A 26,961-nucleotide genomic window follows, 5' to 3' on the forward strand; every position below is an offset into this window, starting at 1 on the left:
TGCCCAGGCTGGTCTTGAACTCCTGGGCTCAAGTGAGCCTCCCACCTTGGCCTCCCAAAGTGCTGGGATTACAGGTGTGAGCCAATGCGCCCAGCCTAAGATTATGACTTTTGGGACTCAAGGGCCCAGTGAAATAGGAGTCAAAGATCTGGGGAGGAGGCTCGTTTTCCCCTGAAGACACAATCCAAATTCTATAGCCACACACGGAAGGCTTCAAAACAAAACTAAAAGCCTCTGAAAATCAAGAGTGAAAGTTTCAGCAATCTCATTGTTCTCAAGAGACAAATACGACAGTATAAAACCTCTGTCGGGGAGGGACTCCTATAAACTCCCAGACTATCAGCTGAAAGTCTTAGGTGGGTACCTGCTAGAAGTAAGGGCAAATCAGAGCAAAATGCGGCCTTATCCAACCTGCAACACAACCTCAACCCACAGCTCAGTCTCTAGCAGTATTAGGTGATCAGCCCCACTCTACCTGCCTAGCAAAAGGAAGAGTGATTTCTTCTCTGAAAAATAGCATCATCCAGACCCTTACTGTATTCACAATGTCTCACATTCAGATAACTAAAACCAACAGGAAAAGCAGATAATATAAACAGATGCTCAGATGATTTATACTTGATTTTACCAGAAAGACTGATTTAATGGTATGTTTTTAAAAACAGAAAAAAAGAGCGAAGGCCAGGCACGGTGGCTCACGCCTGTAATCCCAACACTTTGGGAGGCCGAGGCAGGCGGATCACCTGAGGTCAGGAGATCGAGACCAGCCTGGCCAACATGGTGAAACCCCATCTCTACTAAAAATACAAAAATTAGCCAGGTGCGGTGGCGCACGTCTGTAATTCCAGCTAATCAGGAGGCTGAGGCAGGAGAATTGCTTGAACCTAGGAGGTGGAGGTTGCAGCGAGCCAAGATCACACCACTGCACTCCCGCCTAGGCGACAATGTGAGAGACTTCGTCTCAAAAAAAAGAAAAAGAAAAAAAGAGGGAAAACATATAAAAATATTAAGAATTTCAACTGCAAATTGGAATTTGTGTCAAACTGAAATTCTAGATCTGAAAAGTATTTCTAAAATTAAGAATTCAAACCGTGTATTTAACAGCAGAACGAACACAGGAGAGGAGTATTTTCTAGTACTCAGATTCTTCTCCAAATACACGTAAAGCATTTGCTGAAGGATGAAACTGAAATCTTTGCATTTCACTGACATAAATGGCAGAATCACTACCATAATCACTATTGCTCATGTTTGGGGCTGGAACTGGTTGGACTTGTAGTCCAACTGGCTGATCAGTTTTTCTGTCAGAATCTAAGAACCTCAATCTTAAAATAATCTCAACTTATTTCTCAAGCACCATTATATGTGCGTATATTATATTTAAATGTACCAATATATTTATAGCACTAGAAAAATATGTATCTTTTAATGCATTGAGTTACTAGACAGAAGTATTAAAAAGGCAAAAATTCCTCTTTAAGGAAATAGCTTACATCCTATAAGTGCTCTTACAGGTAATGAAAAACTGTGTCTGCAATTTGTTCCCTAATATGTCACAAACCAAAAATAGGCTCTTGGGAGAAAGTAGTGTCTACTCAATATAGCTGGCATTTAAAGAACTTAAATACTGAATTTCAGTACTGTCTCTGTCATAAAACATTGTATTTCCTGGGGCAAGTAACACCTTAACAATGTTTTATAAAAGCATCAGCAGTTAGCATATGGGTATGAAAACACTTTGCTATTGAATTTCTCATAAATGGTATCAAAAAGTGTCCATTCATGACTATACAACTTTTAAAACCCCAGACAAATAAAATCCACATGCACTCACTACAAATAAAATCTACACTCTCATTAGACAAAATCTACATTTTCAATACAACCCCGACTGCAATGGCCAATAAATTTACACAAATAAAAATATAATCCAACTTGCTAAACAGGACCCAAGCATATTATCTCATGAGACACCAGTTATGATAAATTTTGGACATTCTATTTCATTAGTCTATAGTTTTGTTTGTTTTTGAGACGGAGTCTCACTCTGTCGCCCACGCTGGAGTGCAGTGGCGAGATCTCAGCTCACTGAAAGCTCCACCTCCCAGGTTCCAGCGATTCTCCTGCTTCAGCCCCCCGAGTAGCTGGGACTACAGGCGCCCACCATCACACCCAGCTTTTTTTCTGTATTTTTAGTAGAGACGGGGTTTCATCGTGTTAGCCAGGATGGTCTCGATCTCCTGACCTCGTGATCTGCCCGCCTTGGCCTCCCAAAGTGCTGGGATTACAGGCGTGAGCCACCGCGCCTGGCCTGTTTGTATGTTTTTAGAGATGGAGTCTTACTTTGTTGCCCAGGCTAGAGTGTAGTGGCTATTTACAGACACAATCATAGCGCACTGCAGCCTCTAATACCTGACCTCCAGCAATCCTCCTGCCTCAGCCTCCCAAGTAGCTGGGACTACAGGTGAACAACACTTTGCCAGGCTCTGTTTTTTGTTTTTACACTTTGTATTTGCTTCCTTACAATATTCTGTTCAAAACTTTGGTCACCAGCCCAACTCCTTTTTAAGGAACACATTTAGAAAACAATGTCAAAAGTTTTATGGATATATGATTAAGGAAACACAGCATTACATAACTATATTTAGGCAAGGGCAGTTTCACCCACTGTTTACTGAGTAGGAGTGAATAAGGATGGTCTCTCTCCATTAGCACAATGCCTGGCTCCTGCTAGCATTTGATAAATTTGAACTATTATTACTTGAAAGTGCAACTGTTCAGCTGGAGCAAAATAGAGACAACACAACTTACTGGACATTTCATCTAAGACGAGTGGATATGGATCTTCTCCCATCTTCAGAAATGAATCTTCAGTCTATTTGGTATTCCCTCAGCCCATCTCTGTATGGAGGTGAGGTGGCTTTCATTCAAATATGTGCCCCTGTCGGACATACACTGGGTTCTGCCACCACCGGGGGCTTCAGTGGAGGAAGTCATGGTGAGCCTCAAGGCCTGATATCACCTACCAAGAGCCTCAGGGAACCCAGCCAGCACAGCAGCAGTGGCCTTGCTCTTACGACATAAAACAGTTTTTAGAGAGTGCCCAGAACCAGGGTAACAGAAAACTCTGTGAGGGTTTCAACAAGGTGCTGAAACAGTGCAGACCTGCAAACAGATTGGTCTAATCAGAAAGTTCAAATTGGAGAAATGGAAAATCAGCTCTCATAACCAAGTGATTTAGCATAAAAATACAATTGATAGTGAAGGTATAAAGTGTAATCATCAGGTAAACCTCTCCTCTCTCATAGCGTCCCTGCTTCAGGACTGCAATGGAAAAGGGTGTTCTTACTGTGCAGAATTTCATTAAGATGGGTGGGTAGATGTTTGTGTGGCACCCTTGAACTAGCTGTTATGATTTTATTCTTTGTTAATTAGAATAAAGTGATTTTCTTCAAAAAACAAACAAACAAATATGTGCCCTTGTCAGACTGTTCCATCGTGATACCCCATGATAAACCATGCCTGTTAAAACATATGGCTCCGTGATTCACCAACAACAGAAAACAAATGCACTCAAGGAACTTGTCAGTAAGCACAAACTCAAACCCCACTGCTGATAAATTCATTACAAAAGATCCAATGAGAAAGTATGGAAGGTAGCTGAAGAATGTGCATCCACCTACTCATCTAGATAATCTAAAACAGATCCTTAAATCAGTCTAGAGATCTAAGTACTCGGATCACATTATTTTGCAGGCAAGAGAAATGCTTTTACGAAATGTTTTGATGTTATGTCATGTCTTACACAAACAGCCAATAAGGAGTTTTACTATCATCACACAAAGTAAAACTCGACACCCAGTCCTTTGAAACGCATGCTGGAAAGTCTTTGGGAATCCAAAGCAGAAATGATCTCTTTTGTGTTATGGTCACTGACCCATGTAACTGATTATATTTCTCTCTGAATTGGCTACTCAAAAGCAAAGCCAAATTTGTGGCCCTCTACACTTAAGACTTCAGTCCAAGTGCTCTGTGTATACAGCTCATTCCTGTTTCCATCTTAATTTCCCCTCAGTCCTGAAATCCTCACCCACTTATCTCTGTTATGTTACCAACAGTATGTTGCATGTATCTTTGTAAGTCATCACAAACCCTTTCTGGAACAAGAAGTGGAATAAGTAAATGATATGTTTCACTGAAAAAAATTATAGCATAATAAGAAAACATTTTCTTCGATTAATAAACATTTTCTATGTTCAATTTCTAATGGCATTTTCTTTTATGTGCTCCATAGTACCTTCTAAAGGAAAAATGAAAGTGCTTAAAATTAGAAAATTCTAATTTTAAGAATTTAAATTTCCTCTGTAGAACAGAGGAACTACAAAAATAAAACACTTTCATTATGTATTTTTAACTGCAAAGCACACAGAAAATTATAAATATACCCCTATGTGAAAATCCCCCAAAAGCGATTTTTAATTTTAGCATACAGACCAAATCACCATAAATTCTATTACAGTTGTGTATTTATTTTGAATGGGAACTGAACAGACTAGCTTCAAATGTGGTTCATAAGGTCTGTACAATTCCTCCTGAGTTGTTCTGTGCCTAGCATAGAGGATGCTGCCAAACCATTCCTTAGAGTGAAACAGCAGAGAATTTAGAGCCCTCAAAACTCTTGTTACATTCCTGCTTCAGAGATTTCAGCAATCTCCTCACTGTTACTGGGGGAAGATTAAAAAGCTTAATACTTTCTCAGTGTGTAATATTTTATACATTCATGAACACATACTTATTCTAACTTCTGACTTTTAACCACATTTAATTAACTGATCATAATAATGTTTTTTGGCCCTCTTAGTGACCATTGCCAAGAGAGCTATGCTACCAGAAACAAATTAAAATGTTCCACTAGGGCCGGGCACGGTAGCTCACACTTGTAATCCCAGCACTTTGGGAGGCCAAGGCAGGTGGATCACCTGCAGTCAGAAATTCGAGACCAGCCTGGCCAACATGGTGAAACCCCGTCTCTACTAAAAATAAAAAAATTAGCTCGGCATGGTGGCGCATGCCTGTTAACACCAGCTACTTGGGAAGCTGAGGCGGGAGAATCACTTGAACCCAGGAGGCAGAGGCTGTAGTAAGCCAAGATCGCACTATTGTACTCCAGCCTGGGCAACAAGGCTGAAACTCAGTCTCACCCCGGCAAAAAAAAAATTAGCCGGACGTGGTGACAGGAGCCCATATTCCCAGCTACTCAGGTGGCTAAGGCACAAGAATCGCTTGAACCGGGGAGACAGAAGTTGCAGTGAGTAGAGATCGTGCCACCACACTCCAGCCTGGGTGACAGAGCAAGACTCCATTCTCAAAAAAAGAAAAAAAAAGTTATATTATAAATAAAAATTACACTTCCTGCTTGGCGCAGTGGCTCACGCCTATAATCCCAGCACTTTGGGAGGCCGAGGCGGGTGGATCACGAGGTCAGGAGTTCGAGACCAGCCTAGCCAATATGGTGAAACCCCGTCTCCACTAAAAATACAAAAAAAAATTAGCTGGGTGTGGTGGTGCGTGCCTGTAATCCCAGCTACTCGGGAGGCTGAGGCAGAAAAATCCTTGAACCCAGGAGGCAGAGGTTGCAGTGAGCCGAGCTCACGCCACTGCACTCCAGCCTGGGCAACAGAGCAAGATTCCATCTCAAAACGAAAAAAAAAAAAATGGTAAAAAAAATTACACCTCCTATCCCACTGACAGTAACTTCATTGAAAACAGGAATTTCATAGGAAACTTCAAAACAGCACCATAAAAGTATAATGTTTTCCTAAAGCATTTTAGGAGCTTTATCCAAACATCAAAGAGATAAACATAAGTTAAATAATATTAAGTAGGATAACTGTTATTTCACATGTTTACATATTGTAACAATAGTCCAGATCATTTAAACTCACTTCAGCCGTGTGAAATAACATGCATGATGTTTCTATAGTGCTCTATGATGGAAGTGTACATTTAATAAGACTTTCAAGATGTTTGGCCTGTACTATGAAACTTCTTTTTATAGAGACAGGGTATCACTCTGTCACGCAGGCTGTAGTGCAGTGGCTTGATCACAGCTCACTGCAGCCTGGAACTCCTAGGCTCAAGCAATCCTCCCACTTTGGCCTCCCAAAGCACTGGTATTACAGGCATGAGCCACTGCACCAGCCTGAAACTTTTGGTTTTAGTGTGATCACTTTTTTTTTTTTTGAGACAGAGTCTCACTCTGTTGCCCAGGCTGGAGTGCAGTGGCACAATCTCGGCTCACTGCAATTTCTGCCTCCCGGGATCAAGAGATTCTTGTGCCTCAGACTCCCGAGTAGCTGAGATCACAGGCGCACACCACCATGCCTGGCTAAGTTTCCTGTATTTTAGTAGAGACAGAGTTTTGCCATATTGATCCAGACTGGTCTCAAACTCCTGGCCTTAAGTGATCTGCCCACCTCAGCCTCCCAAAGTGTTGGGATTACAGGTGTGAGCCACCGCACCCAGCCTATGGTGTGATAACTTTACTGATGGGCTAAGAAGCCACTCACTTGGTACCATGTCTATTCTGAGTCACAGGTGTTAGGTATACACAAGTATTTCCTACATTTGAGGGATAGGTCATCTCTGCTAGAGATGTTTCCTCTGCAGCCAATAAAACCCCACATGCCAGAAATTAAGCTCACACAGTCAAGACTGAAATTCTATGTCTCTAGCCAAAGATTCACATAAGTAAACAGAATCTTAGTTCTATATGTAGACATCACAATGAGTAAGTACTGACAACTTTTTTTTTTTTTTGAGATGGAGTCTCGCACTGTCGCTCAGGCTGGAGCGCAGTGGCGCAATCTCGGCTCACTGCAAACTCCGCCTCCCAGGTTCACGCCATTCTCCTGCCTCAGCCTCCCGAGTAGCTGAGACTACAGGCGCCCGCCACCACGCCCAGCTAATTTTTTGTATTTTTATTAGAGACGGGGTTTTACCGTGTTAGCCAGGATGGTCTGGATCTCCTGACCTCATGATCCGCCCGCCTCGGCCTCCCAAAGTGCGGGGATTACAGGCGTGAGCCACCGTGCCCGGCTGATAACATTTTTTTCACTGAAAGCCAGCAACAAAAAATCAAACAAATCAATGAATTATTCTTATCAAATCAGTTAAGTACTCATTAAACACTTGTGTGCTCAATTGGGGTTGAGAAAGCAAAGAGAGAAATGAATGCAGAATTCATGTTTACAAATTAGCCATGTCAGACATCCTTACAGAAAGAAACAACTAGGAAATGAGTATACATTTACTTCAAGCATCTTTTTTTTTTTTTTTTTTGAGACGGAGTCTCGCTCTGTCGCCCAGGCTGGAGTGCAGTGGCGCAATCTCAGCTCACTGCAAGCTCCGCCTCCCAGGTTCACGCCATTCTCCTGCCTCAGCCTCCCGAGCAGCTGGGACTACAGGTGCCTGCCACCACGCCCGGCTAATTTTTTGTATTTTTAGTAGAGACGGGGTTTCACCGTGTTAGCCAGGATGGTCTTGATCTCCTGACCTCGTGATCCGCCCGCCTCAGCCTCCCAAAGTGCTGGGATTACAGGCGTGAGCCACCGCACCCGGCTATCTTTTTTCTTTTTTTTTTTGTAGAGATGCAGTCTTGCTATTTTGCCCAGGCTGGTCTCCAACTCCTGGCCTCAAGCAATCCTCCCACCTTGGCCTCCCAAAGTGCTAGGATTACAGGCGTGAGCCACCATGCCTGGCATCATTTAAAACATCTAATAAGCAGAGAAAATTAAAATACAAGACAGCAGTAATTAGCTGGGCATGGTGGCGCATGCCTATAGTCAGTCCCAGCTACTCAGAAGGCTGAGACACGCAAATCGCTTGAACCCAGGAGGCAGACGTTGCAGTGGCCAAGATCACGCCACTGCACTCCAGCCCGGTCACAGAGCAAGACTCCGTCTTAAAAAAAAAAATAAAGAAAAGAAAAGAAAAAAGCAAATAATCAAGCACTACACTGAAAACATTTATCCTTATCAGCTACATAGCTGCCTGTGTGTAAGAGCTACATAAAATTCCATTTTAGGGCCGGGTGCAGTGGCTCATGTTTGTAATCCCAACACTTTAGGAGGCCGAGGCTAGAGAATCACTTGAGGCAAGGGGTTGGAGAGCACCCTGGGAAACATATAAGGATTCCATCTCTACAAAAAAAATTAGGCCAGGTGTGGTGGCTCACACCTGTAATCCCAGCACTTTGGAATGCCAAGGAGGGTGGATCACGAGGTCAGGAGATTGAGACCATCCTGGCTAACACGGTGAAACCCCGTCTCTACTAAAAATACAAAAAATTAGCCAGGCATGGTGGTGGGCACCTGTAGTCCCAGCTATTCAGGAGGCTGAGGCAGGAGAATGGCGTGAACCCGGGAGGCGGAGCTTGCAGTGAGCCGAGATGGCGCCACTGCACTCCAGCCTGGGCGACAGAGCCAGATTCCGTATCAAAAAAAGAAAAAAAACATTTAGCCAGGCAAGCTAAATTAGTAGGTGGCAGGCCTGTGGTCCCAGCTACTTGGGAGGCTGAGACAAGAGGATAGCTTAAGCATGCGTGGTGGAGGCCGCAGTGAGCTGTGTTCCTGCCACTGCATTCCAGCCTGGGAGAAAGGGAGAGAGAGAGAGCCCTTTTTTTTTTTTTTTAAATTTTTTTCTTTTTTTTTTTGAGACGAAGTCTCGCTTTGTCGCCCAGGCTGGAGTGCACTGGTGCAATCTTGGCTCACCACAAACTCAGCCTCCTAGGTTCAAGCAATTCTCCTACCTCAGCCTCCTGAGTAGCTAGCATTACAGGCAGGCTCCACCACACTCAGCTAATTTTAGTGTTTTTAGTAGAGACGGGGTTTCACCATGTTGCTCAGGCTGGTCTCGAACTCCTGACCTCGTGATCCGCCCGCCTCAGCCTCCCAAAGTGCTGGGATTACAGGCGTGAGCCACCATGCCCGGCCAGAGAGACCCATTTTAACCACACAAGGACCCAGCTAAAAAACTTTCCCTGGTTCTGTCACCATCAGATGAAGCCTGAGATCCTACATCTCTGTCCTGTACTTTTTCACTTTAATACCCACCCTCCAGGCTCGGTAGCTGATGCCTGTAATTTCAGCACTTGGGACGCTTGAGGCAGGAGGATTGTTTGAGTCCAGGAGTTTGAGACCAGGCTGGGCAACACAGCAAGACAACATCTTTACAAAATCTTTAAAAATCAGCTGAGTGTGGTGGCACGCATCTGCAGTCTTAGCTACTCGGGAGGCTGAGGTGGGAGGATCACTTGAGCCCAGGCAGTTGAGACTTCAGTGACTCGTCGTGTCACTGTACTCCAGCCTCGGTGACAAAGTGAGACCCTCTAAATAAATAAATTAATAAATAGGCACCTCCTTGTAGTTACTGGCCTCCTCTCCTTTGATTCCCCCCTCTCCCTCACTCCACCCTGTTAGTCTGAATGCTACTCATTCTTCAAGACACATGCAGAAAGTATTCCCTGATCCCTTCCAGGCTCCACACCCAACAGCATGGCCTAAATGCCCGGCTCCTTCCTCGGTGCTCCATCTTAGCTCACACTCCTTACCACACTGTATTGAAAGTATCTTGACTGTCCCTTCTCCTCAGCTGGCTAACTTCTAGAGAGCAGAAACATGACTGCTTGGAAGGTCATTAAAAATTCAAATCCTGAACATTCCTTAATCCTGCGGATATGAATCAGTAACTCTTAAAAGCAAAATGTTATTTATCATTAAATATTAACAATATAATCACATTTTCTTGCATCTCTGGCAAGTTTCTTGGTACAACAATTTTAAGGAACAGACTCTTTTTTTTTTTTTGAGATGGAGTCTAGCTCTGTCGCCCAGGCTGGAGTGCAATGGCATGATTTCGGCTCACTGCAACCTCCGCCTCCCGGGTTCATGCCATTCTCCTGCCTCAGCCTCCAGAGTAGCTGGGACTACAGGTGCCCGCCGCCACGCCCGGCAAAATTTTTTTTTTTTTTTTTTGTATTTGTAGTAGAGATGGGGTTTCACCGTGTTAGGCAGGATGGTCTCAATCTCCTGACCTCATGATCCGCCCGTCTCGGTCTTCCAAACGCTGGGATTACAGAGGTGAGCCACCGCACCCGGCCGGAACAGACTCTTTAACAGCAGTTAAAGCCGCGCAATGGCTCACGCCTGTAATCTCAACACTCTGGGAGGCCGAGGCAGGAGGATCGCTTAAGGCCAGGAGTTTCACACCTGCTGGGCAACATTGTGAGATCCCATCTCGAAAAAAATAATAAAGAAAAACAAAGCAGTTCTAGGTTTAGAGGGGGGAAAGCAGCTCTCTAAGCCAAAAACCAACTCCCAAGGTGCTCCGGTAAACTCGTCCTGGGAAAATTTCCTATCTAATATCAAAGGCAAAACGAGCCCACGGGCGCCCACGACACATTTCCCAACCGCAAGGATTGGTCACCCGCGCTGAGACACTGCCAGCTGCCTATGACCTAGCCTCCAAAGCGGCAGAGTCCCTCCCTCTCTCTCCCTAAACTGCCGTGATGGGCATCCCTCGGTTCTCCTCCCAGACGGTTCGGAAGTAGGGACTTCTGCTCCTAACCCCAGCCCCGCAGCCTCGCCCTCAGCCACGGGGTGGAAGTTAGGACCACAGGCTTCAAATCCCCTCCCAACTCCGGGACACTTCTGCCCCCCAGGGTGACGTGGGATCAAGTCCCGGCGCCCCTGCCGCGGCCGGGAGCTGTGGTCTGGGTCCGAGCGTCCCATACCAGCGCGTTCCGGGGAGGTCGTGGGAGGTGCCCGGTGCGACCACAGACGCTGCTTCGGAGCCAGCGGCCTGGACGGAAGGTGGGAGCCAGGCCGAGGGGAGCCACCGGAGAGGGAGGCGGCCAGGAAATGCTCCGCGTCAGGCCGTCGGGGCTCGGCCGGCGCTGGAGATCCCAGCAACTAGTGTCTGGGACGGAGAAGCGGCGCACTGTGAGGATTAAGGGAGCCGAGGGCGGCCTGGAACAGGGAAGGCGGCGCTGACGGAGACGGAATGTGGGACGAAGGACAGCGGTAGACACCGACGCGCAACTGCCCTGGCCGCGCGGACTGCACGGACTGACCGCCCTGCCACCCCCAGCCCGAGATGCCCCGCCGCCCCGCTCCTGTAGCTGAGAGCGGAGCAGCTCTTAGCCCCAGCCCGTCCGCTCCGTACCTCGCCCGCGTCTCCGCCGGCGTCCAAACCGCCGCTCGCCCACTTCGCTCGGGTAGGTCTGGGCTCCGCGGCCAGCTCCCGCCTCACACCCACCCTCCTGCTCGCCCCGCCCCCGGCACCGCCAGCGAACGCACGTTACGCACGGCGCGTAAACGTCACTTCCGGGGCCTTTGACGCTGGACAGGAGGAAGTGCTAGCGGATCCAAAGGGTCTAGCGGAGTGGGGTACCGCCCTGACGCCCAAGAGCAAATGGAAGAGGGCGGCCTCCAGGCTAAAGATGGGGCGCTGGGGAGCCCCGGAGAAACCGGCGTTTCCTCGTCTGTGGCTCAGTCCCTGCTTCCGGCTTCCGACGCGCAGCACCTGGAGGGCGACGCTGGCCCCGCGGCGACTCCTGGGGCTGCGGCCGCGGTGGTAGCGCGAATGGGAGGTGGAGCGGAGCCACTGCGCCGAGGGACGCTTCAAAAACTCTGACTTTCAGCCATTCGCGGATCCTAGGATGTGACAGGTGTTCGAGTTAAAAGGTCTTAAGGCGATCGGTTGATCCAAAAGCAGCTGAATCTTTAGGAGGCCCAGGCAGGAGGATCGCTTGAGTCCAGGAGTTCGAGACCAGCCTGGGCCACAGAGCAAGATCACCGTCTCTGCAAAAGAAATTTTACAAATCAGCCGAGCATGATGGCGGGCACCTGTGGTCCCAACTACCGGGGAGGCTGAGGTGGGAGGATCGCTTGATAGCCCAGAAAGTTGAGGGTGCAGAGATCCCTCCACTGAACTCCAGCCCGGGTGACAGCAGAGCGAGATCCTGTCTCAAAAAAAACATAACCGACATCCAGAAGTTAAATAAATTAGCCAGTGTCACAAAGTATTAATGGTTGAGTCACGAATCGTGTTTACCTGATTCTTTACGTGATTCCCATGTAAGGAATGTTAAATACTCATTGCTATGCGTCCTGGATGCCATGTATGGCGTAACGTGCAGTCACAACAAGAACAAAAAGAAAATACTATGCTGTGGCTGTGAGATAGTCCTGGGTTGAAATCCCAGCTTTGCTAATTGTCACTGTAGTGTTCTTGGACAGGTTGCCTAATTTTTCAGTCTTTTTTTTTTTTTTTTGAGAGTGTCACTCTGTCGCCCACACTGGAGTTCAGTCGTGCGATCGGCTCCCTGCAACCTCCGCCTCCTAGGTTCAAGCGATTCTCCCACCTCAGCCTCCCGAGTAGCTGGAATTACAGGCGCCCGCCACCATGCCCAGCTCATATTTTTTTTTGTATTTTTAGTCGAGACAGGTTTTCACCATGTTGGCCAGGCTGGTTTTGAATTCTGACCTCAAGTGATCCACCCACCTTGGCCTCCCAGAGTGCTAGGATTATAGGTGTGAGCCACGGCGCCCGGCCGAGTTTCTCAGTCTTTATTCATTATTGGTAAAGTAGGGATTAACTGATTCGTTTCTCAGATTCTTCCTAAGTGCCTAAGGTGTGCTATGCTGAGGGTACAACAGAGTATAAAACAAAAGTAAGGCCAGGCGCAGTGGCTCACGCCTGTAATCCTAGCACTTTGGGAAGCCGAGGCAGGCAGATCACCTGAGGTCGGGAGTTCAAGACCAGCCTGACCAACATGGAGAAACCCCGTCTCTACTAAAAATACAAAATTAGCCAGACATGGTGGCACATGCCTGCAATCCCAGCAACTTGGGAGGCTGAGGCAGGAGAATCACTTGAGCCCGGGAAGCGGAGGTTGCAGTGAGCTGAGATTGCGCCATTGCACTCCAGCTCGGGCAACAAGAGTGAAACTCCGCCTCAAAAAAAAAACACAAAACAAAAAAACACAAAGTACCTGTGTTGAGGAGGTGGAGGAGGGAATAAACAATAATTATTTACAGTAGTACATTAGATGGTGGTAATTGCTATTACTGAAAAACAGAATAACATTTACTTTAAAGCTCTTAACTGACTTTTAGGATTACAGAATCAGGCAACACACCATTCTATAAACCATTCTGTGAAACAGAATGAGTGTATCTTTTTTTTTTTTTTTTTTTGAGGTAGAGTCTCACTCTGTTGCCCAGGCTGGAGCACAGTGGTGCAATCTTGGCGCACTCCAGCCTCCAACTCCCTGGCTGAAGTGATCCTTCTGCCTCCACCTCCCTAGTAGCTGGGATGATAGGTGTGTGCCACCACACCCAGCTAGTTTTGGGGGGTTTTTTGTAGAGACAAGGTTTTGCCATGTCGCCCTGGCTGGTCTCGAACTCCTGGACTCAAGCAATCTGCCCACCCCGGCCTCCCAAAGTGCTGGGATTACAGGCATGAGCCTAGGCCCCTGGGCCCAGAATGAGTGTTCAATGGGCTGAGCAGAAGAGGTTGGTGTTAAAGACAGAAAAGGCCTGAGGAAAGCAGTAACAAAAACTGAATATCATTTCAAAGTTTATTTGTGAAGGTTAAGATAGAGAGGACTGGCCGGGCATGGTGGCTCACGCCTGTAATCCCAGCACTTTGGGAGGCCGAGGCAGGCTGATCACCTGAGGTCAGGAGTTTGAGACCAGCCTGGCCAACATGGTGAAACGCCACCTCTACTAAAAATACAAAAATTAGCCAGGTGTGGTGGCCTGTACCTGTAGTCCCAGCTACTCTGGAGGCCGAGGTGATAGGATCACATGAGCCTGGCAGGTTGAGGCTGCAGTGAGCAGTGATCATGCCACTGCACTCCAGCCTGGTTGACAGAGCAATAAATAAATACTGTATTACCAGCATTTTGGGAGGCCAAGGTGGGAGGATTGCCTAAAGCCAGGAGCTTGAGACCAGTCTGGGCAACACAGCAAGATCCCATCTCTCTCTCTCTGTCTCTCTCTCTCTCTCTCTCTCTCTCTCTCTCTCTCTCTGTCTCTCTCTCTCTCTCTCTCTGTCTCTCTCTCTCTCTCTGTCTCTGTCTCTCTCTCTCTCTCTCTCTCTCTCTCTCTCTCTGTCGCCCCCCTATATATATATATAATGATGATAGTATCACCCACATTAAGTAAGAGCAGTGGAAGCCCCAGTGCATCAGAGCACATATATATATTTGTATGTGTGTGTGTACGTGTGTATGTCTGTATACGTAGGTGTCTGTGTATGTGTGTATAATTAGATAAATAAAAATAAAATTTTGTTTTGTTTTTTGAGACGGAGTCTCGCTCTGCCGCCCAGGCTGGACTGCAGTGGCACAAACTTGGCTCACTGCAACTTCTGCCTCCCGGGTTCAACCGATTCTCCTACCTCAGCTTCCTGAGTAGCTGGGATTACAGGCGCAAGCCACCACACCCGGCTAATTTTTGTATTTTTAGTAGAGATGGGGTTTCACCATGTTGTAGTGAGCTGGTCTCGAACTCCTGGCCTCAAGTGATCCACCTACCTCACCCTCATCACCTGCCAAGTCCTACCCATTCTAACCCTGATAGCTCTTAAATCAGGTCTCTCCACCTCAACCTCATTATCACTGCTCTAGAGCTCAAGCCTTCAGTGTCCTTTCACTTACTGAATTTACTATCTTAGTGCTCTTGCTCACATTGTGTTATTTGCCCAAAATGCTCTTACCACTCCCCTTCTTCTGTCTATAGGGCAAGTTAAATGGCCCCATAGTGGTGGTATAGGTTGTTCACTGCACTGAGACCATCCATCACCACCTCTACCTCATATGTGAAAGAACTTTTGCTAAAGGAACATTCCTGTCCTTGCTTTCCATCCTTGTTTCTCCTTTCTCAGTATTTTCTGCTGTACTCCATAGTAATTTTCTGGGGATAGGGTTTATCTGAGAAAGTGTGTGCATGGGTGAAGACCTAGGGGGTCTGGTATTACCTATGACTAGGGGTCTTGAGTCTATCTAAGGCAGGAGTGAATGTCAGGATGCCCACTGAGGCTTTGTTTTTTGTCTTGTTTCTTTTTTTTTTTTTTTTAAGTATTTATTGATGATTCTTGGGTGTTTCTCAGAGAGGGGGATATGGGAGGGTCATAGGATAATAGTGGAGAGAAGGTCAGGAGATAAACACATGAACAAAGGTCTCTGGTTTTCCTAGGCAGAGGACACTGCGGCCTTCTGCAGTGTTTGTGTCCCTGGGTACTTGAGATTAGGGAGTGGTGATGACTCTTAACGAGCATGCTGCCTTCAAGTATCTGTTTAACAAAGCACATCTTGCACCGCCCTTAATTCATTTAACCCTGAGTTGACACAGCACATGTTTCAGAGAGCAGGGGACTGGGGGAAAGGCCATAGATCAACAGCATCCCAAGGCAGAAGAATTTCTCCTAGTCAGAACAAAATGGAGTCTCTTATGCCCACCCCTTTCTACACAGACACAGCTATGCCCACCCCTTTCTACACAGACACAGCAACAATCTGATCTCTCCTTCCTTTCCCCACACTTCCCCCCCTTCTTTTCAACAAAACCGCCATCGTCCTCATGGCCCGCTCCCGATGGTCGCTGTCTCTTCGGAGCTGTTGGGTACACCTCCCAGACAGGGCGGCTGGGCAGAGGCGCTCCTCACCTCCCAGACAGGGCAGCTGGGCAGAGGCGCTCCTCACTTCCCAGACGGGGAGGCCGGGCAGAGGCGCTCCTCACATCCCAGACGATGTGTGGCCGGGTAGAGGCGCTCCTCACATCCCAGACAGGGTGGCCGGGCAGAGGCGCTCCTCACGTCCCAGACGATGGGTGGCCGAGTAGAGGCGCTCCTCACCTCCCAGATGGGGTGGCCAGGCAGAGACGCTCCTCACTTCCCAGACGGGGCGGCCGGGCAGAGGCGCTCCTCACTTCCTCCCAGACGGGGTGGCAGCCAGGCAGAGGCGCTCCTCACATCCCAGATGGGGCGGCCGGGCAGAGACACTCCTCACCTCCTAGATGGGGCGGCCGGGCAGAGGCGCTCCTCACTTCCTCCCAGACGGGGTGGCAGCCAGACAGAGGCGCTCCTCACCTCCCAGACGGGGCGGCTGGGCAGAGGCGCTCCTCACCTCCCAGATGGGGCGGCCGGGCAGAGGCGCTCCTCACTTCCCAGACGGGGCGGCCGGGCAGAGGCGCTCCTCACTTCCTCCCAGACGAGGTGGCAGCCAGGCAGAGGCGCTCCTCACATCCCAGATGGGGTGTCCGGGCAGAGACGCTCCTCACCTCCCAGATGGGGCGGCCGGGCAGAGGCGCTCCTCACTTCCTCCCAGACGGGGTGGCAGCCAGGCAGAGGTGCTCCTCACCTCCCAGACGGGGCGGCCGGGTAGAGGCGCTCCTCACTTCCCAGATGGGGCGGCCAGGCAGAGGCGCTCCTCACCTCCCAGACGATGGGCTGCCGGGCAGAGGCGCTCCTCACTTCCCAGACGGGGCGGCCGGGCAGAGGCGCCCCTCACTTCCTCCCAGACGGGGTGGCAGCCAGGCAGAGGCACTCCTCACTTCCCAGACGGGGCGGCCGGGCAGAGACGCTCCTCACCTCCCAGATGGGGCGGCTGGGCAGAGGCGCTCCTCACTTCCTCCCAGACGGGGTGGCAGCCAGGCAGAGGCACTCCTCACCTCCCAGACGGGGCGGCCAGGCAGAGGCGCTCCTCAATTCCCAGACGGGGCGGCAGGGCAGAGGCGCTCCTCACCTCCCAGATGGGGCTGCCAGGCAGAGGCGCTCCTCTCTTCCTCCCAGACGGGGTGGCTTCCTGGCAGAGGCGCTCCTTACCTCCCAGACGGGGTTGTCTTGTTTTTTTCCATCATCATCCCTTTCATTTCCTTTTCCTGTCTTACTGCATTGGCTAGGAACTCCAGTACAATGCTAAATACAAGTTTTGACAGTGGACAGCAACCACCTCTACTCAATAATAAGGCTTATGTTTTATCAGCCTTATTATCAGCCATCTGAACAATCATGGCAGAAGGATGAAGGGAAAGCAGGCATGTCTTCACATGGCCATAGCAAAGGGAAGAGAGAGAGAGGGAGGTGCTACACATTTTAAACCACCAGATTTCACAATAACTCACTCACCATCACGAGAACAGCACCAAAGGGGAAATCCCCCCCACAATGATCCAGTCACCTCTCACCAGGCCTCACCTCCAACTTTAGGGATTACAATTTGACATGAGATTTGGGCGAGGGCACAAAACCAAACCATTTCAATCTCCCAGAAGTCCATTTTACAGATGAGGAACTGTGAGGTAACTCGCCCAAGGTCACACATTTATGAAGTGGCAAAGGTCTTATGTGGATCTCTGCCAGTTTGACTTCAAAGCCCATAATCTAAACTACTATGCTATAAAGTCTTCCATAAAACATAGTCTAAGGGAACAATCATTTAATAGCGTGATGCTGGAGTGAGATCAGGGATACACACAGTTGGAATAGGCTACAAAGGAGCAATTATGTATAAGAACCAATCCTACCTAAAAATGCAATCCATGATAACACAAGCACTACACAACAATGGGAAATGGGGCAGGCATTCGAGGGGGGAGGAAATTAGCTAACACTTTATATCTAACACTAAAATGACCTCCAGACAGATTATAAAGTTAAAACTTACATAAATAAGTAATACAATTCTAGACTAGCTAGTAGGAAATAAATTCTTTTTAGCCTCTGGAAAAGCATTCATAAATTTTCCTTAACGTTCCGGAAACTTCCTAAGGAGTTTTATAAATGTTCTAGCAAAAGAAGAAATCACACGGAAAAAGACGAACCTGTTTGGCCATGTGGTGAGCAGTGTTGTGGGGTGGCAAGGGGGTCCCCAGGAGCACCACTACTGCAGACATGTGCAGGAGTGACCAACCGAGCAGGAGGAAGCCACAGCGACCAGCAGTGTCCATCATTTTTGAAGACCGAGAAATGACACCAATATCATGCACCCATTGGTCTCCCACAGAAGTGCTTCTTTGGGGCCAGGCACGGTGGCTCACACCTGTAATCCCAGCAGTTCGGGAGGCCAAGGTGGATGGATCACTTGAGGTCAGGAGTTCAAGATCAGCCTGGCCAACATGGCTCATCTCTACTAAAAAAAAAAAAAAAAAAATTAGCCAGGCATGGTGGCTCACGCCTGTAATCTCAGCACGTTGGGAGGCCAACATGGGCAGATCACTTGAGGTCTGGCATTCAAGACCAGCCTGGCCAACATAGCAAAACCCCATCTCTACTAAAAAAAAAATACAAAAATAAGCCAGGCATGGTGGGACAAGCCTGTAGTCCTAGCTACTTGGGGGACTGAGGCAGGAAAATCGCTTGAACGCGGGGGGCAGAGGTTGGAGTGAGCTGGGGTCACATCACTGCACTCCAGTCTGGGAGACAGAGCTATTAAAAAAAAAAAGTCATTGATTGTAAGGTGCGTCAATTGCAAGGTTTCCCATGCCCTCTGCAGAGGGCCACACTGCAGCCACGCCAAGTGCCTGCCCTTCTCCCTTGGCCCTTGCTTCTCTTTGCCTGTCCTGTAACCTGCACATGACGTCCTGTCCAGCCGCACACCCACAACAGGGCAGAGACCTCTGAAGAGCGGCCAGTGTTGGGAGACGATTCTACCTGACCCTGGTGCCTCTGATACCCGACTGGGCTGCGTGTCCCCAAACCAGATCACTAGCGTGCTCCTTCACCCAGGGTGCCCTGTGACCAGGGACAAAGCTTCAAGCCAGGTTCAGGTCTTTTCTGGGCTTCAAATGCACTGGCCCTTCCAGGGACTTCCCCTGCAAGACTCTGATTTCATGGGCCCTTGCCCCAACCGGGACTGAACAAGGAGCCAGCCCTCAGGCACCGGTCTCATTGCCACCCACCTTGAAGTCTTCGTAGAGGGCAGAACATATTTTTAAAACCCAAAAAACCCATCCTGTCTGAACCAAACATGTTTCCCTGCTTGTTGAACAACCCCATTTATATTCCTGGGCTGGTCATTGGCCAAGATATTTATAGCCCCGCCCTGACACGCCATTTTGCCTAATTGGCGTGGCCTGATAGGGCCCCTATTCGTCATGGTAAGTGGGCCTCTCACCAGCCTCCAGCGGGCCCTCTGCCAGCCTGGACGTTCCCAGGCCTGGGTGGCCGAAGCGGCCCTCACTCCATCAGTGGCCCAGGCCTCTCTCCAGGGGGCTTGGTCATGCCAGGGGAGCACCCAAGAGCAAACAACTGGCCCAGGTGACCTGGACCGTCCAGCCCAAGAGCGGCCGGGGATCATTGACAGCATCTGCCCAGACAATAAAGGCATCCATGATGCCCTCAGCCTCCCTGTCACCCTCACTCCATCCCCCTGGCTTACAGAGGAAGCCCTGTCACTCCGCTGCCTGATGACCTCACAGTCCCCTGTCCTGCAGGATGGAGCCTCAGCTCCTTTGTGGGCGCTGGAAGGACCATCATTGTTTGTCCAGTGACAGCTCTGCCACTTCTCGCTCTCTGTCCCAGCCACAAGGGAGGGACATGACGTTTCCCAGCAAGGGAAGATGGGCTCCAGGCTTTTTTTTTTTTTTTTTTTTGAGACAGAGTCTCACTCTGTGGCCCATGCTGGAGTGCAGTGGCGTGATCTCGACTCACCGCAATCTCTGCCTCCCGGGTTCAAGAGATTCTCCTGTCTCAGCCTCCTGAGTAGCTGGGATTACAGCTGCGTGCCACTACGCTGGGCTAATTTTTGTACTTTTAGTAGAGATGAGGTTTCACCATGTTGGCCAGGCTGGTCTCGAACTCCTGACCTCAGGTGATCCCCTCCTCCCCTGCCTTGGCCTCCCAAAGTGCTGGGATTACAGGTGTGAGCCACTACAGCCGGCCAGCCAATCCAACTTCTGAGGCTGAGTTTCCACATCTGGAAACTGGGAAGCACCGATACTCCCTGCCTCATAGGGTGGTTGAGTTAGATCCAGTAGGAGAAGCACTACATAAGTGCTAGCTGCTTGAAAAAATGTTTTTCATTTAGAGACAGGGTGTAATGCTGTTATTATTATATTACATCAACACGCTTTCACGCTGTTATTTCAGTGGCAAATTCATTCAGCGGATATGAGTGCCTCCCCGGGGCACAGCAGTGGTGAGACGCATAAGGCTCCTGCCCTCATGGGTCTTAAAGTTTGATGGCAGACAAAAGGTGAACATGACATTATAAATTAAGGTAAGTTCTCATGAAAAAGACACACAAGGGGCTGTTAGGGAAAAGACTGGGGGAAATTTACTTTGGGTTGCTGAAGAAAGTAAGCTCTGGCTAGGTGTGGTGGCTCATGCCTGTAATCCCAGCACTTTGGGAGGCCAAGGTGGGCAGATCACTTGAGGTCAGGAGTTCGAGACCAGCCTGACCAACATGGTGAAACCCCGTCTCTACTAAAACTACAAAAATTAGCCTGATGTAGTGGCGGGTGACTGTAATCCCAGCTACTCAGGAGGCTGAGGCAGGAGAATCGCTTGAACCCGGGAGGCAGAGGTTGCCATGAGCCAAGGTCGTGCCACTGCACTCCAGCCTGGGTGACAAAGCAAGACGCCGTCTCAAAAAAAAAAGTAAGCTCCCAGCTGAGACCTAAAGTATGAGAAGGGACCAGTGGGGAAAGAAATGCAGGGAAGAGCATCCAGGCAGAGGGAACAGCTTATGCAAACACACAGATTCCAGGGGAAAAGAACTAGGGGACAGTGAAATTGGGGGAGGTGAGGCAGCACCAGGTCATGGTGAACCTCAGAGCTATTTGGGGGGTGTCGATTTTGGTGCAAATGCAATAGGAAGCCCTTGGGGAAAGGGGCGGTTTAAGAAGGAGAATGAGATGGGGCCTGATTTACATTTTCTGGCTGGTGGGGGTAGAGAGGAGGCAGGGAGGCGAGAAGGAGGCTGTGCTGGCCTCCAGGGCCGAGCTGGTGCTGGCTTGACCCAGGAGTGGCAACAAGAACAGAGGGAAGTGGGGTCGGGATTTATTTTGGAGGTAGAATTGACGAGTCTTGGCGGTGGCCAGGGTGTGGGTGGTGAGGGTGAGACGATCCAAAGGTGCCTCCCTGTTTTCTGGCCGGAGCCACCAGGCAGATGATGATGGTGCCATTTCCCGAGACGGGGAAGTCACAGGAGGGGCAGGCTGGGGAAGGAACCAAGAGTTGACTTTTAGACGCATTATGTTCAAGCTGTTATTTGTCCTGCCTGACTAATGACTGACAGAGCTCCATGGGCCTCAGAGTTACAGAAGTCGCCCCTGTTCCACTGTGGTCCTGCTCATGTGTGGCCCCATGAGGTGTTTCAAGGCACTGAAATTATTCGAGCATCCTCTAGCCCCACTTCTTGGGGCCAGCACCACCTTCCCAGTGGCAGAAGAACTAACTTGCCCAAACCTCTTCATTTTTTGTTTTGTTTTGTTTTGTTTTTTGAGACAGAGTTTCGCTCTTGTTGCTCAGGCTGGAGTGCAGTGATGTGATCTTGGCTCACCACAACTTCTGCCTCCCGGGTTTAAGTGATTCTTCTGCTGCAGCCTCCTGAGTAGCTGGAATTACAGGAATGCGCCACCACCACACCTGGCTAATTTTGTATTTTTATTAGAGACAGGGTTTCTCCATGCTGGTCAGGCTAGTCTCGAACTCCCAACCTCAGGTGATCTGCCTGCCTCGGACTCCCAAAGTGCTGGGATTACAGGTAAGAGCCACTGCGCCTGGCCCCAATCACTTCATTCTGAAGCAATGAAGGACCTCAGCCTTGTCCACAGGCTCAGTGGGAAGGTGTCCATGTCTCTGTTGGGATCCCTTGACTGCTGTGAGCTCCAGGCCTTGGGCCTGCCCCTTTCCCTGTCCCCTTAGTTCAGCCCCCATCCCCTGGTTCCGCTCTGCAGAACTCTTTATTAGTTTTTTAGAGACAGGGTCTCTGTCACCGGGACTGGAGTGCAGTGGTGGGATCACAGCTCCCTGCATCCTTGAACTTCGGGGCTCAAGCCATCCTCCAACCTCAGCTTCCTAAGTAGCTGGGATCACAGGCATACACCACCACACCTGACTATTAAATTTTTATAGATACGGGGTCTTGCTATGTTGCCCAGGCTGGACTTGAACTGGCCTCAAGCAGTCCTCCCACCTCAGCCTCCCAAAGTGCTGGGATTACAGGCACATGCCACCATGCCCAGCTAAGTTTTACATTTTTATAGAGATGGGTCTTGCTATATTGCCTAGGCTGGTCTCCAACTCCTGGCCTCCAGTGATCCTCCAGCCCCAGCCTCCCAAAGTGCTGGGATTACAGGCGTGAGCCACCACACCTAGCCCTGCAGAACTCTTTAGAACCACATAGACTCCAGTTTGAACCCCGCCTCTGCCATCCATATCTACTAGTTATGTGAGTGTTCTGTGTCTGTGGAATGGGGTATCGAACAACGTTCCCTTAGGGGTGTGGTGAGCATTCATTGAGATAATGCTTATAAAGTTTTCATGCCAAAGCTACTAAAAAGGAAGTGTGAAATTTGTTGTTTTTATTATTTAGTATTGCCTGATCTCCCACCCAAGCCCACCATAAAGGTCTGATTATGAAATCCACAAGCTAGAGGTCCCCACCTCTTTCTTGTCTTTTGCTGCCTCCCCACTCCACCCATCCCATAGCAACCTTACAAAGCTCTGATGGTGGGATTCCAGGCATCGTCAACCCATGAGAAGGGAGGGGGCACTGAGTTACCCCATATTGGCATATGGCAGCCTCTAGGGGCCATGAACAGGGCTGGCCTCCTCTAGTGACTGGTGAGGGAGCTGGCAGAAGGCCGGGGAAGGGGGACAATGGGCCTTTGACTTTGCCGAGTTTTCTCCATCCAAGATGCTGTAGCCCCTAGACAAACATGACCTCATTCCTCCTCCAGGCTCCAGGACCCAGGGCAGAGACAGGCTTGGAGTTGGACGCACCCACCCCATTTCACAGACTGGAAAACCAAGTCGCACAAGGAAAGAAGACAAGAGAACAGCGAGGCTCCAGCCCTAGGACCCAGCCAGAAGTCATGCCCTCCTGGGTTGCTGAGCCCAGGGAGGGGACTCACAAGAGGATCTTCTAGGCAGCAAAGGTCTAGCTAGCCCGCAAGCTCCTGGGACAGACAGGTCGTGCTTGGATCTGCTACTCACAGCTATGTGGCTCTAAGCAACTTACTCACCTTCTCTGGGCCCTGGTTTCTGCATCTGATGCAGGACTGGCATTCTTTTCCTTGCAAGGTTATGGTGCCCTTGGAGATCGCTGCTAAGGATTCAGACAGGCCTGCTTTAAGCCATGGCACCTGCGCCCACTGCTCTGCCTTTAAAGGAGTGATCTTCCAGGGAAGACAGTGGGGATTAAGGCCCATCCCACACAAGCCTCCAGAGTGCACAAATGTCCCTCTCTTGCCAGGGGCTCTGCAGTGACAAGGCCTGGTAGGAGTCTGGCATATCTTTCTGGTAGCTTCCTAAGTGACGTTCTCCCATACTGGCCCTGCTGGGCTTACACCCCTGCCCACAGCAGCCCTCACTTCCTATGCCAATCCCCCCCTCTCCAGAGGGTCTTCTCCAACCTGGTCTCCATCTCCACAACCATCTGGGGACACCCCTGCACCTGAAACCTCAGCAATTCAAGTTGCAAGATGCCAGCTGGAGGGACTCGCAGCCATTCTCTCAGTCTCATCTCTAAAATGGGATAGTGGGGCTGGGCATGGTGGATCATGGCTGTCATCCCAATGCTTTGGGAGGCTGAGGGAGGATGGCTGGAGGCCAGGAGCTCGAGATCAGCCTGGGCAACATAGCCAGACCCCATCTCTACAAAAAAAATTTAAAAATTAGCCGGACATGGTGGTGTATGGTCCCAGCTACTCGGTAGGATGAGGCAGGAGGATTGCTTAAGTCCAGGAGTTCAAGGCTGCAGTGAGTTATGCTTGCACCACTGCACTCCAGCCTGGGTGACAGAGCAAGAGCCTGTCTTTAAAAGTAAATAAGTAAAATGGGACCGGGTGTGGTGGCTCACGCCTGTAATCCCAGCACTTTAGGAGGCCGAGGCGGGTGGATCATCTGAGGTCAGAAGTTCGAGACCAGCCTGCCCAACGTGGCAAAACGCCGTCTCTACTAAAAATACAAAAATTAGCCAGGTGTGGTGGTGTGTGCCTGTAATTCCAGCTACTAGGGAGGCTGAGGCAGGAGATCGTTTGAATCTCACTCTGTTGCCCAGGATGGAGTGCAGTGGCACAATCATGGCTCACTGCAGCCTCAACCTCCTGGGCTCAAGGAGTTTGAGGCTAATCCTCCTACCTCAGCCTCCTGAGTAGCTGGGACTACAGGTGTACTCCACTACCCCTGACTAATTAAAAAAAAAAAAAAACTTTTATAGAGATGAGGTCCTGCTATATTGCCCAGGCTGGTCTTGAACTCCTGACCTCAAGTAATCTGCCCACCTCAGCCTCCCAAAGTGCTGGGATTACAGGTGTGAGTCACTGCGCCTGGCCCAAAGTAAAATTTTAAGAGTTGCCTGTGTTCACTGTTTACACATTTCACTTACTACTTTCCTCCTTCATGTCCTCCAACCTGGTTTCTGTCACCCCTATTCCACCAAAACTCTTCGAGTTCACCAATGACCTTTCTGTGGATCAATCTTGCAAACTCTTTTCACTCCTTATTTTACTCAAAATTGCTGCAGCATTTCATGTTAGCTTTTTTTTTTTTTCTTTTTGAGACGAAGTCTCACTCTGTCGCCCAGGCTCGAGTGCAATAGCACAATCTCGGCTCACTGCAACTTCTACCTCCCAGGTTCAAGCGATTCTCCCACCTCAGCCTCCTGAGTAGCTGGGACTACAGGTGTGCGCCACCACGCCTGGCTAATTTTTGTAGTTTTAATAGAGATGGGATTTCACCATGTTGCCCAGGCTGGTTTTGAACTACTGCCCTTAGGTGATCCAATCGCCCTGGCCTCACAAAGTGCTGGGATTACAGGCATAAGCCACCATGTCTGGCCATTCACACTAGTTTTATTTTTTTTTGTGAGATGGAGTTTTGCTCTGTTGCCAGGCTGGAGTGCAGTGGCATGATCTTGGCTCAATGCAACCTCCACCTCCCAGGTTCAAGTGATTCTCTTGCCTCAGCCTCCCGAGTGGCTGGGATTACAGGCGCCTGCCACCACGCCCAGCTAATTTTTGTATTTTTAATAGAGACGGGGTTTCACGGTGTTGGCCAGGCTAGTCTTGATCTCTTGACCATACATTCACACTAGTTTTAACTTCTCCCTTCATGAATCCATTTTCTCTTTTCCTCTGTGACCTGCATTCTGATTTTCCGCCCCTCTTTTTCGGCTACTCCTTCCCCAGCTACTCACATGTCTCGCTACTCTCCCTTTTCTAGCCCTTAAAGTTGGAGCTCTTCAAGGCTCAGTCCTGGGTTCTCCTCTCTTCTCACTCCCCACACTGTTCTCTGGGGTGCGGTTCACCTTGTTCCCTTTCTTCAATTACCAGCTGTGGTCAGTATCAATTGGGCTCCAGGCTGGAATTGCCTGGGGAGCATTGGAAAAATTCCAGTGCCAAGCAGAATCCTTGCCATTCTATTGGTCTAGGGATGGGACCCAGGCATCATTCTTTTTAAAACCTTTCCAGCTCTCATTATTATCTCCAGCCAAAGTTGAGAACCACGAGAACAGATGCTGCTAACTCCCAAATCCTTCACACCTATCCCCAAAGGACCCCTGATGTGCTTTGCTGGCACTATAGACTAGCTTGCAATTTCCAGAATCTTACATACTTTTTTATTGCCTGGCTTTTTTCATTCATGATGATTTTGAGATGCATCCATGTTGCGGCATGTATCAATAGTTTCATTCTTTTTTTTATTGCTGTCACATTTCATTATATGCTCACAGCTGGATTTGTTTATCCTTTTACCCATTGATGGATATTTGGGTTGTTTTTAGTTTTTGGCTTTTGCAAATAACGCTGCTATGAATATTCAAGTATGATGTGTGCATAGACGTCTTCATGTCGCTTGGGAAATACCTACGGGTGGAGTGGCTGGGTCTTATGGTAGGTGTATTATTAGCATTTTAAGAAACTACCAAAATGTTTTCAAAAGTGGCTGTGTTTTTTCCCACACCCTTCCTTTGTTCCTCCCTCCCTCCCTCAATCTTACTTCCTCCCTCCCTCCCTCAATCTTCCTTCCTTTTCTTCCTTCCTTCACTCCCTCCTTCCCTCCCTCCTTTGTTCCTTCCTCCTTTTTTTTCTCTCTCTTTCTTTCTTTCTCTCTCTCTCTTTCACCTAGCCTGGAGTGCAGTGGTGCAATCACAGCTCACCACAGCCTCGAACTCCTGGTCTCGAGGTATCCTCCTGCCTCAGCCTCCCAAGTAGTTGGGACTACAGACGCATGCCACTGTGCCTGGCTAATTTAAAAATTTTTTTCTCTAGAGACAGGGTCTCACTAAGTTACCCAGGCTGGTCTGAAACTCCTGGCCTCAAGTGATCCTCTCACCTTGGCCTCCCAAAGTGCTGGGATTCCAGGTGTGAGTCACGGCACCTGGCTTTATCATTTTCTTAATAGTGTCTTTGAAGAGCTAAAGTTTTTCGTTTGAGAGAAGTTCAATTTATTATTTGTTTTCTTGTATTCTTTGTGCTTTTTGTATTGTATTTCCGAAGTATTTACCAAGTCCAAGGTAACTAAAATTCTTTTTCCCCTCAGTTTTCCTCCAGAAATTTTTTTATTATTTTAGCTTTTACAAATAGTTATGTGACCTATTTAGAATTAATTTTGGTGTATGGTGTGTGGTAGGGGAAAGCTTCTTCCCCAGTCGGCTTTCCTCATTGAAGAATGGTTTTGCTATGACTCGAATTTTTTTTTTTTCCTGAGACAGGGTCTGTCTCTGTG

General features: G+C 48.9%; 1 protein-coding gene across 19 annotated transcripts in view; it reads right to left on the reverse strand.

Annotated features, from left to right (window-relative positions):
* Positions 1-26,961, reverse strand: part of RABGEF1 (RAB guanine nucleotide exchange factor 1) — a 172,276-nt gene that overhangs the window by 63,701 nt on the left and 81,614 nt on the right. For 5 of the 19 annotated variants that reach the window (XM_054560466.2, XM_063725701.1, XM_009242737.4 and 2 more), the window contains exon 1: positions 11,224-11,322. The exons of 6 other annotated variants lie outside the window; for them this stretch is intronic. The gene's annotated coding sequence lies outside the window, so the exon portion shown is untranslated. Of the gene's footprint in view, positions 1-2,811; positions 2,831-7,001; positions 7,117-11,223; positions 11,332-26,961 lie in introns of those variants that run through there. 8 more of the 19 variants (XM_024250241.3, XM_009242736.4, XM_063725699.1 and 5 more) reach the window with 4 other exon arrangements.

Source organism: Pongo abelii, chromosome 6, assembly GCF_028885655.2.
Source record: "Pongo abelii isolate AG06213 chromosome 6, NHGRI_mPonAbe1-v2.0_pri, whole genome shotgun sequence".
NCBI classification, from domain to species: Eukaryota; Metazoa; Chordata; class Mammalia; order Primates; family Hominidae; genus Pongo; species Pongo abelii.